Genomic DNA, 12,500 nt, shown 5'->3' with positions numbered 1-12,500 from the left:
GCATGGATTTTTATGGAAGAAAATGAAAGTCCACTGTTCAGCAGCTCAGCTAGATACTGTAATACCTGAGGCAAATTCAGTTTTCTAGGGTCCTGGCCTTTTTTCTCATTCCAAAAGCAAAACAGTTTCCATTTTGCGGAGTAAGTCTTCCTAGTAGATGGCCTCCTGGCCTCCAGAATGACATCCTGCACCTCTTTGGTGAGTAGGGTCTGTTGTGATGTTAAGGAATTTTCCATGCAGCGAGGTTGAGTGTTTTCAGCTGACTGTGAAGAGTTTTGTAGCTGTGCTGAGACAGCAGAAGAGGCAATAGAGGTAGTGGCCAGGGAGGAGTATGTATGTGTTTGGCTACTTAGGAGTGGGTACCAGTGCTGTCTTGGCCAGTCTGGAGCAATCAGTATCATCTTCGGTCTGTCTGCTCTTGCTTTCAAGAGCACCTTGGGTAGAAGAGGCAGAGGTGGGAAAGCGTAGACTGTCCATCCTGTCCAACTGAATGAAAGGGTGTCCACTCTCCAGGCCTTTGGGTGAAAGGTCCTTGAACAAAACTTTTCCAGTTGATGATTCCTGTGGGAGGCGGAGAGATCTAGGTCTGGCCTTCCCCACGCTTGGATTATCTTTGTAAACACTTGTGGATGCAACTTCCATTTGTGTGGATCTGTCATATTTCTGCTTAGATTGTCTGCCAGCGTGTTTTCCTAACCTGGCAGGTACTGTGCTTGAAGTTCGATTTGCCATTCCAGAGCCAAGTTCCAAAATGTCATGGCTAGTCTGCACAGGGGATATGAATGTGTTCCTCCTTGTTTGTTTATGTACCACATTACTGTGGTGTTGTCTGTTCTTATAAGCAATTGTCCTGGATGCAGGAGGTCCTTGAAAGCTGTAATTGCATTTATCACTGCTAGCATTTCTTTTTGACTGATGTGAAGGCGCTTTTCCTTTTGGGACCATTTGCCCTGAATGCACCTGTCTGTTATGTGCGCCCCCAGGCGTAATCTGAGGCGTCTGTTGTCATGACTTGATTTGCTTGAGGCTTGCAGAATAGGAGGCCTGTGTTTGTTTGGCATGCCTGGGCCCACCATAGAAATTCCTTTTGAAAACAGGGACGTATTGGTATTATTGTTTCCAAGCTGTGGCTGTGTTGAGACCATAGGTTTTTTAGGTACCACTGAAGTTTCCTCATATGCAACTTTGCACATGGGATTAATAGAATGCAAGATGCCATGAAACCCAGAGCCTGCAGGATTTTCCTTGCAGTAAGCCTGGTACAATTTGCTAATGTTTTGAAGTACTGAGTTAGTTGCCCTTGTTTTTCTGGCGTAAGATAGGCCATCTGGGTGTTTGTGTCCAAGCTGGCACCCAGGAAAGTTATTTTCTGAGATGGTGTTCGCCTGGATTTCTCTTTGTTGATTGTGTATCTCAAAGACTTCAGTAACCGCGTTGCATAAGCCAGATGATCCAGAAGTGTGTGTTTGCTGTCCGCTTGGATCAGGCAGTCGTCCAAATAAGGGTAAATTTGTATCCCTTGAAGTCTGCAGTATGCAATTACTGATGCCAGGCATTTCTTGAATATTCTGGGCGCAGTAGATAAGCCAAAGGGCAATGAAGAGAATTGATAGTGGATTGAACCTGCAAGAAATCTGAGGTATCTTCTGCAGCTTTGTCTGATTGGGACATGCAGGTATGCCTCCTTGAGGTCCAATGCTACCAGCCAAAACTCCTTGCCCAGCATGGGAAGAAGCTGCTGTAATGTGAGAATCTAGAATTTTGGTACGAGTAGAAATGTATTTAGGATGGATAAGTCCAGAATGGGTTTCCAGTCGGTTCCTTTTCTTGGTACTAGAAAAAGTCTGGAATAAAAAACTTGACCTTGTTCGTAAGTAGGAACCTCTTGAATAGCTTTCATTTCCATGAGTTTTGAAATTTGTATTTGCGCCTCTACCCTTTGATTGTGTGGCAGGTTTGGCATGCCTCTCATTTTTGGAAGAGTGTGAAAATGAAATCTGTAGCCTCGGTTTATAATGTCCAGGATCCATTTGTCTGTTGTGATCATATGCCAGTTTCTTGTAAATAGTGCCAGCTTTCCTCCTAGGGGAGCTGCCAGCTGGGAATTGCTGGACAGAAAAAGGAGGAAGTCATTGGGTTTGCTTTCTGTATTGTTGTGCACTGTCTTTGCCACCTCTTGGTGCTGGAGTTTGCCATTGTCTGCCTCTATATGATCCTTGAGATTGTCCTCTGCCCCTTGTGCGCCTGTATCTACCTCTTTGGGGCTTGTCCGTGGCTGGAAAGGACCAGTTTTTAGAAGGCCAATTTCTGCTAAAACGTGGTGGCTGTACCTGAAGAAAGGCCTCGACAGTTTGCATAGATTTAGCTTTTTCTTCCATTTTTCGTAGCATCTCCTCAGCATTAGTACCAAATAACACATCCTTTTGTAAAGGAGCATCTAGCAGTTTAGCTTTAACATGACCAGGCAAGCTTTGTTCCCTAAGTCAGGCATATCTACGAATAACTGATCCTGTAACAGCAGCTCTACTTGAGGCCTCTAAGGCATCATAGCCGCATTGTAAGGTGTGTTTACCCACTTGTTCTGCACTATGCATCATATCCTGCAATTCCTTTAAATCTGGTTGTTCAGGCCGAGACATTTTGTTTCTTAATTGTGATAATAGAAACTGCTGATATTTAAGCATATGGAACTGACAATTTAAGGCTCTCATGGCTAGGGTGGCCGAGGTGTATACCTTTTTTCCCCACCTTTCTAAGGATCTAGATTCTCTTTCGGAAGGTAGTGGATTCTTAGCAGTAGAGGCCCTCATTCCCTTGGGGCCTTGAAAAATGGTTTCAGGGTCAGCATTATGGCTTTTGAACAGAAATAACTAGAACAGATGAGAAAACAAAGAGAGAATCCATACTGGACTGGACACTAACCAACTATCCCAAACAAAACTATACAGTAGGCTGCCTCCCAGATGACTTAAGTGATCATCTCCCCACCTTCCTACTCCAGAAACACTCCAATCACCCCAAACCAGTAGTCTACAAATTTGTACGAGATGACCGTAACCTTACCCCACGATACCTAAATACTGTCCTAAGCCACTGCAACTGGGAACCACTACGGACACTTGGGTTAGACCAGGCAGTAGACTACTTCAATACAACCTTCTCCAACATCCTTAATAGTCTAGCTCCCAGCAGAAAGATCAGAGTTAAAGCCAACTATGCACCCTGGTTAAATAGAGACACCAGAGCCTTACTAAAAGCTAGAGATAAAGCCTGGAAAATCTGGAAAACTGACAACCCCCCTAGCTCCAGACAATACTATCAACAGCTTAGAAACAAGGCCAAGGCTGAATCCAAAATAAACAAACAAAACTATTTTCTTAGCGCCCAAAGGAAATATTCAAATAGTCCACAAAAATTCTGGCATGCCATTAACTCCCTACTAAAGCCAGGCAAAACCACATCCCCAGCACCCATCTCTACTAACAATACCCTAGACACAGCTTCTCAATTTAATAACCATTTTACTAAATCCATCTTGGCCCTGTCCAGTCAAATAACCAAAAACTGTCTACCTCAGTCACAACATAACCTATTCCACACCACCCACTCTGTCACCCTAGCACCAGTGCGCACCTCAACAATCACACATCTCCACTTAAAACTAAAGCCAACCACACTAGCAGCTGATAACATACCTGCTGCATACCTAAAAATGGCTAGTGACTCCTTATCATATCCTGTCTCCATCCTTATCAACCGCTCCATACTAGAATCCTACATACCCAAACTCTGGAAAGTATCTCGCATCATTCCTCTCCATAAAAGAGGTAATTCTTATGAATTCTCCAACTACCAACCTACTGCCATCCTTTGCCCCTTATCCAAAATTCTTGAGAAATGCATCCACTTGCAAGTGATGACATTTCTTAACACACACAATCTACTATCTACCACACAACACGGTTTCCGTCCACATCACAGCACTACCACAGCCCTTTTATCTTTCACTAATTATATAAACCTTCACAGGAATGATAACAAATATGTATCAGCCATTTTCCTAGACCTCTCAATTTGATATGGTCTCCCACTCCATTCTACTAGACTCACTAACATCATTATCCTTCACCTCCTCTACTATAGCCTGGTTCAGAAGCTATTTGTCTGACAGGCAACAATCAGTCCAGTGGAAAGGAACTCTGTCTACACAACTTCCAGCCACCATAGGTGTCCCACAGGGCTCTATACTGGGCCCGCTGTTGTTCTCTATTTTCACAAATAACCTCAAATGCTATACACAACATGCCACACTCATACAATATGCAGATGATTCAACTCTGATCTGCTCCGCCTCATCTCCCACCACCCTACGTACACTCACTCAAGATACCTTTATCTCAGTAGAAAAATGGATATCTGGGATCCAACTAATTCTAAATCCCAAAAAGACAAAACTGCTACTATTTACCCCTAATAGATAAAAAAAAAACCCTCTCCTTTACCATAACCTCTAATGACTGCACCACCATCTCCCCTTCTAACCACACCAAACTTCTGGGCATTGAAATAGACAATAATCTCCACTTTGATGTTCACATCTCGCATACCATAAAACTAGTACACAAAAAACTAGGCTCTCTGTACAGGCATAAGTCCTTTCTCTCACAAAAAGCAAGAGTCACTCTTGCACAAAGCCACCTCCTCTCAACTCTATTATACGCACCAATCTTTACCCAAATCAGACAATGTGACCTAGACAAACTAGAATCATGCTACAATAAAATAGCCAAGTTTGCTACTAACTCAACCTATAGAACCCATCACTGTGCTGCACTAAAAGAACTAAAATGGCTTGAGCTACCACAGCTACTTAACTATCACCAGCTGGGCACAGCCTACAATATTCTCAAATATCCTGAAAAAAACCCCTCATTATCCAACCTACTTACTATCTATATTACAAACCGATACCTAAGATCCAGTGAAAAATCTCTCCTCTCCATCACCAAGGCCAACAATAATGCAGGGAAAGCGCTCTACTCCCACACCGTTGCCAGAAATTGGAGCTCTCTTCCCCTATCTGTGTCCACTGCCCCCTCCACATCCATATTCAAAAACTCCCTCAAATTGTACCTTCTTAGTACATGGTTATGCCCTTGTATCACATAACCCTACCCATACTACTATTAACTCCCCAAATTCCTCTCTGATCACATGCTGGAGCTCTGATCCCCTGTAGGCTTGGTCATCTGAAAGGGTACTTTTAACTGTAGAATCTTACTTGATATATTTTCTTTTCTTACCAAAGTATGACTGACATTGTCTTTTTACCCATGTTCTAGATCTTTTACCTGGAGTGTTTTTATTAATTCTTGTTATATTACTATGCTCAGCATACATGATGTAACCTGTTTTGTGTATTATGCTGGATGTACTGTATTTCTATAACTTGATGTTGGAGCTTTTCTCCCCGGGCATCCACTGAAAATAGACCTGGTCCAGTCGGAATTTCCCAGTTAACAAATGTAAAATAAATAAATAAATACATAAACTCTGTAGTACCTATCAGGTTTGACTGGGGCAGGAGGCAGGGAATCCAGATTAAGACAACCCTCCGAGTAAACATCATCAAGTATGTCCAGGACAGGAGGTATAGCCAGAGGTCTGTGCTGAGGTAACAAAAGAAATTCCCCAAGTCTTTTCTTGGAATCAGAAAAGTCTTGGCCTTCCGAATGGAAGTGCTCCCTCAAGGTGTGCAAAGTTTCCCCAAAGGAAAAATCCTCTGGGGGAGATACAGAAGGAATTGACTGTTCTGCATCAGAATCTTCATAAGGGGAGTACGAGTGTTCCTCTACATCAGAATGTTCTGAAATAATGGATCCCTGTTCAGAAGGGGAATCTTCCTCTACTCTGGGTCTCTTTTCTGGAGGGGGCTGGGAGCCCTTAATAAGGGTAATTAAATCCTCAGCCATTTTAAGCATCTGCTTTTTAGGCATGGGGCCTGGGAATGGGCCCTGTGCAATAGGCCTCTTGGGATGCATGGCTGATTTGGTCTTAGTAAAGGCCTTAATGGAAAAGGAGAAAGAGGGCCTAAATACACCCTGGGTGGAAGTGGACCTGTCCCCATTAGGAGGTTCAACACCAACAGTGGATTCGCTGGTTGTAGTCTGAGTAAGGGCCGAGGTACCTGCGGTCTCGGGTGTCAGAACATCGGTAGTCAGGGACTGCATAGGCATCTCGCTGAGAACCGGACCACGTCTAGCCGGTTTTGGCGTAGTGTCGGTGGAGACCGCGGACCTCACGTGTCGGTCTTTGTCCTTGCGTTTTTTGGACAAAAACGGTAGTCTGAGTATCCGACGACATTTTATAATCAAAGGCTGAACCAAAATAATGTTGGGCGAACTCCGCCCGACACTTAATAGTGCGTTTACTGAAAGTCGCACAAAAGCGACAGCCCGAGACGTCGTGGTCTGGGCCTAAACAAGGTAAGCAGAGGGAATGGAAATCCTTATGCGGTATTTGCTTCCCACAAGAAATACAATTGTTAACTTTGACATCGGTCTGAGGCAAGAAAAGTTTCCCCAACGGGGTACTTAGCTTTAAAGAAGAGTTCGGTTTCCAATTTTTCGTAAATTCAGGAGCTGGCCGACAGGCACTTGCGAACTGCTTCTGCTTCGGGCACCGCGCGGCAAAAAAGACTGAAGAATATGGCGTCGGCTGTGACTTATATACCTCTGTCGCACTGACGTCAGGGAAGAAGGCGACAACAACAGACACCGGACCAAGACTTTGGAATTCGGCCGACCGAGGACCCGCCTGATGGCAGAGAACCCATATGTGATTACTGCAGCTGTATGCACGATGAACATCATACAAAACAATAACCTGAATGATGTGCTGAAACAATTAAGCAATTAGCATACCAGGTGTTTCCAAATTAATTATGTATTCAGTCTGTTTGGATGAAGTATGTTAACTAATACAAAGAATAAAGTTTTTCTGTGTTAAGAGACTAACTTGGACATCCCAATCACATCGCTCCGATTTCACATAGTCATATAATAGGGCAATATCTTGGTACATGAACTCTCCTGACACAAAAATATCATTGTGCTACAGATCTATGAATGTTTTTCTCCCCGATGATATTCCACCAATGATCTTTAAGTGTAATGCTGACTTTTCTCTAAAAAGTCTCCTCTAAATAACCTTTGTTAAACTAAAAAAACAAACTATAAAGTATACTTTATGTTATTTAACATTTGTTTACTGGGAAAGTCCATTTCACTAAGGAAATGACTGATGGCGTTCCAGAGTGGGCAGGCATAAGAACAGTGTGGACCTCAGGCATAAGAACAGTGTGGACCTGGTCTGAATTTTAGTTTAAGGGTTGAATTACTGAAAATGTCATGAGGATGTCATAAAGAGGGAGGATGTTGAGGCTTTGGTCTGAGGGAAGAAAAGTACAGTTTTGTACCTACCATAAATGTAGATGTCTGATAGATATGCAACTGCAGTCATAACATATGGGTTGTCCTGCCTCAGGCAGCCCTCGGTCGGCCGAATTCCAAAGTTTGGGTCCGGCGTCGGCTGGTGTCGCCTCCTCTCCGATGTCACAACGGCTGGAGTATAAAGGCATCGGCCGACGCCATCTTCTTCAGTGTTTCTTGCCCCAGATGCCAGGTGCCCTCTTAGGAAGGCTAAATTTGGTAAATGGGTAAAAATAATCCCAAACATGCACAACAGTAATAAACAGATACACCATAGGAGATACCCCCAGCTAATGGGAAAAGGGGGGAGGGACCCAAAAAGAAGGATACAGAGGGGTAGGAGGGTGGGAAAATCCGACTGCAGTTGCATATCTATTGGACATCTACATTTATGGTAGGTACAAAACTGTACTATGTCCTTCAAGAATGCAACTGCAGTCATAACATATGGGTTGAATACCATAGCCAAGCTGGGGGTGGATGGAACAAAGATAAGGATGGTGTAGCTAAAATCCCCTGCAGGACTGCCGAAGCAAAGCCTGCTCGGGATCTGGAGTATAAGGGCAGGTTGTAGTGTTTGGTAAATGTATTCACGGAGCTCCATGTAGCAGCCTCTAAAATGTCCTTTGTTGCCACTCCTCTTAGGAAAGCTGTGGAAGTGGCTATAGCTCTGGTGGAATGTGGCCTAATATCGGCTGGCACACCTTTTCCATGGAAAGAATAGCAAAATCTGATGCAATGTCCAATCCATTTTGAAATTGTTTGGAGATTGCTTTTCCTTGTACTCCAGCAGCATAGGCTACAAACAATTGGTCAGACTTTCTGGTGGCCTTAGTTCTGTCCAAGTAGTAGCGTAGTTGTCTGTGTATGTCCAAAGTATGCAGTAGTTTTTCCCCCTTATTTTGAGGGTTGGGGAAGAATGTAGGTAGATGAATAGCTTGATTTAGAGACACCCTGGAAATAACTTTTGGCATGAATGTAGGATTGGTTCTTAGAGAGACTCTGTCTTGATGAAAAATGAGGAAGGGGGGCACTGCCATGAGTGCCTGTATCTCCGAAACTCTTCTTGCAGAGGTGACTTCCAATAAGAAGGCCGTCTTCCATGAAAGAAATTGCATTTCTGAGGTTGCTGCTGGTTCAAATGGAGGGCATGAATGTAGGATTGGTTCTTAGAGAGACTCTGTCTTGATGAAAAATGAGGAAGGGGGGCACTGCCATGAGTGCCTGTATCTCCGAAACTCTTCTTGCAGAGGTGACTTCCAATAAGAAGGCAGTCTTCCATGAAAGAAATTGCATTTCTGAGGTTGCTGCTGGTTCAAATGGAGGTAGAGTTAGTTTTTCCAAAACGTAATTGAGGTCCCATGCAAGTACTGGCTGTTTTCTGGGAGGTTTGATATTCTTTATCCCTCTTAGAAACTGTCTTAGTAGAGGATGCGAAAACACTGGAGGGTCACAGTTGTATTTTGCTGAGATTGTTGAGGCATGAATCTTTATTGAGGAGTATGAGAGTCCAGTATGAAATAGTTCTGCCAAGTATTCTAATATCTGAGGTATACTCAGTAATACTGTGTCCTGACCCCTGTTGGCATTCCAGATGCTGAATCTCTTCCACTTGGCTGAATAGGTTTTTCTGGTGAAAGGTCTGCGTGCTTCCAGCAAGATCTCTTGAACAGATTTGGAGAGAGAGAGACAGGTGTTGAAGTCATGGTAGCCTCCAGGCTGTCAGATGTAATGTTTTCAAGTCTTGATGTACAGTCCTGTAATTGTGTTGTGTTAGGAGCAGGGGCCATAGGGTCAGAGGCCATGGTTTGGTCGAGTTATGGTCAATAGCAATGGGTACCAGTGTTGCCTTGGCCAGTCTGGAGCTATCAAGATGCCTGTTGGTTGCTCTGCTTTGATCTTCAGTATCACCTTGGTCAGCAGAGGCAGAGGAGGGAATGCATAAATTTTTAGAGAATTCCAGCGGATGGAGAGAGCATCCGTTTTCCAAGCTAGAGGGTGGTGAGTCCTTGTGCAGAACTTTTCCAGGTGATGATTTAAGTGGGAAGCAAAAAGATCTACGTCCGGTCTTCCCCACGCCTTTGTCAGTTGAGAGAAAATGCGAGGGTGCAGCATCCATTCGTGTGGATCCATGAAATTTCTGCTCAGATTGTCCGCCAGTACATTGTCCTTGCCTGGTACAAACTGGGCTTGTAAATGTATCTTCAGGCTCAGGGATTTTTCCCAGAGAAGCATTGTTTGTCTGCAGAGGGGATAAGAATGTGTGCCTCCTTGCTTGTTTATGTACCACATGACAGTGATATTGTCTGTCCTTATTAGCAAATGTCCTTGTTGTAGTGGTTTTTCGAAAACCTTGATTGCATGCATCACTGCCAACATCTCCTTTTGGTTTATGTGCAGATGTCTTTCCTTTGGCGTCGAAAGACCTTGAATGCATCTGCCCTCCATGTGTGCCCCCCATCCATGGTCTGAGGCATCTGTTGTAATCATTTGGCCTGCTTGAGGTCTGGTGAAATACATGCCTTTGTTTAGTTGACTGGCTTGAGCCCACCATAAGAATTCCTTTTGCAGACATGGGATAAGCGGGATTATGTCCTCTAGGCTGTTGTTGTGTTGAGACCATAAGCTTTTTAAATACCATTGCAGCTTTCTCATATGAAGTCTTGCCAAAGGTATCAGAAGGATGCAAGATGCCATGAAACCCAGGGCCTGCAGGATTTTCCTTGCAGTCAGCTGGGAAAGTTTTGCTAGGCCTTTGAAGTACTCTGGTAAGATATGCCAGTTTTGTGAAAATAAGGCTAATTTTCTGCCCAAAGGTGCTTCTCTTTGAACCTTTGTAGGCGGTACGAAAGTTAAGTCATTGTGATTGTCCTTGTGGTGCAGCTGAACTGTCTGCGCCACTTCTTTGATTTGGAGGTTGCCATTGGCGGCCCCTGTAAGATCCTCGGTATTGCCCTCTACCTCGGGCACGTCTGCTTTTTCCCCTTTGAAACTTGTCAGAGCTGGGGAAAGACCAATTCTTTGAGGGCCAGTTTCTGCTGAATCTGGGTGGCTGAACCTGAAGGAAATCCTTGACTGTCTGTACTGACTTGGCTTTTTCCTCTATGGATTTCAATACATCTTGTGCAGTAGCACCAAAAAGCTTTTGTTTTTCCAAAGGTGCATCCAGTAACTTTACTTTAACATGGTCAGGCAAAGACTGCTCCTTCAACCAAGCATGTCTACGTATCATAGCCCCAGTCATAGCTGCCCTACATGAAGCTTCCAGTGCATCATAACCATATTGCAGAAAATGGTTATTAACCTGCTGAGTGTTATGTTTATGATCCTGCAGTGCCTTTTTATCAATAGGCTCAGGAGAGGCTAACTTTTTCTGTAAATCATCCAGGAGAAAATCTTGGTACTGAAACATGTGAAAAAGGCAGTTAAGAGACCTCATGGCCAGGGTAGTAGAGGTATATACTTTTTTACCCCATCTCTCCAGGGACCTTGTTTCTCTGTCAGCTGGCAGTGGGTTTTTGGCAGAGGAGGAAGCCACTCCCTTGGGGCCCTGTGAAATAGTTTCTAGATCCACAGAGTGGGCCTTAAAAAGGTGCTTTTGAGTGTCAGGGACTGTCGTCGGCCTGGAGCGGTTGATTTACCACTTCCGAAGGGACCGGAGCGCTAGTAGAGGGTTTAGGAGTAACATCGGTAGTGGACGCGGGCCGAGGATGTTGGTCCCGGTCCTTGCGTTTTTTTAGCAGATTGGGTTGTCGGTTGATCCGACGGCATGATATACGCAAAAGATTCACCGAAGAAGTCCTCTGCGAATTCTGCCCGGCGCCTGAGTGCACGCTTATTAAAGCAAGCACAGGGCCGAGACGTCGTGGTCTGGGCCCAGGCAAGGAAGGCAGAGAGAATGGAAGTCCTTATGAGGTATTTGTTTACCACAAGACAAACAGTTATTAACTTTCTCAATTTGTTCTGACATCGGCTGAGGCAAGAATAAATGTTCCCCAACGGGGTACTTAGCTTTTAGATGACTTCGGTACTGAAAACACAGGAGCTGACCGACCAGCACTTGCGAACTGCTTCTGCTTCGGGCACCGCGTGGCAAGAAAGACTGAAGATGGTGTCGGCTGATGCCTTTATACTCCAGCCGTTGTGACGTCGGAGAGGAGGCGACACCAGCCGACGCCGGACCCAGACTTTGGAATTCGGACGACCGAGGACTGCCTGAGGCAGTACAACCCATATGTTATGACTGCAGTTGCATTCTTGAAGGACATCTGATTTTAGAAATGTGATAATGCCCCTTTAGTTCAAATTTGAACCTTTGGTTGGGAAATAGAAAATTTACCCATCTGCTCTCCCTACTAAACTAATGGATTGATACTGCCACAAAACTCTTGAGGCTCTCAAAATATCCGTAGTATTAACTTTAGTTCAACATGAGTAGGAGTATTAGAATCTTGTTCAAAGGGGGAGGGAAAGTGAAAGATCAAATGGGAAATGACATTTGACTAAGCCTAAAATGGTGGCCTGAAAGGCCAGATGGCCTAGTACAATCCTGTGATCCTATGACAAACCATAAAGGTTCAAAACAGAGACACAGTCATGTAGAATCTTAATCAGTTGAATCTGTTGATAGAACAGGTTTAATTATTTACCATATCAGTGGACAGGGCCTAGTTTTCCCCTTTTCAGTTAAAAACTAGTAACATGACCAAAATAATTATCACAGTGTTCTACAAATGCAGTTTACAAACTAAAAAAGTAATACAAATTAGACAAAATTAACAATCATAAAAAAACACTTTCATAAAACATGCCATAAATAGGATTAGATAAGAATAAAATAATCTGTGAGGGAGATTCATAAGTGTGATGCATGCTGCATAAGGCAAATTGCATAGGGATCATCAATTAAAGCCATATGCATACACATCTATGTTGTTGTAGTCTTTCGGCTTTTCCCAGTTAGGGGTCGCCACAGCGGAATTCCGGTCCGCTAATGACTGGCAGATTTAG

General features: G+C 44.0%; 1 protein-coding gene across 1 annotated transcript in view; it reads right to left on the bottom strand.

Annotated features, from left to right (window-relative positions):
* The window catches only part of RPA3 (replication protein A3), a gene marked incomplete in the record, with an annotated part of 210,183 nt that overhangs the window by 57,423 nt on the left and 140,260 nt on the right, over positions 1-12,500 (bottom strand).

The sequence above is a fragment of the Protopterus annectens genome, chromosome 3.part1 (genome assembly GCF_019279795.1).
Source record: "Protopterus annectens isolate FY-2018-M chromosome 3.part1, PAN1.0, whole genome shotgun sequence".
NCBI lineage: Eukaryota > Metazoa > Chordata > Ceratodontiformes > Protopteridae > Protopterus > Protopterus annectens.
This window is presented reverse-complemented; position numbering and strand designations above follow the sequence as displayed.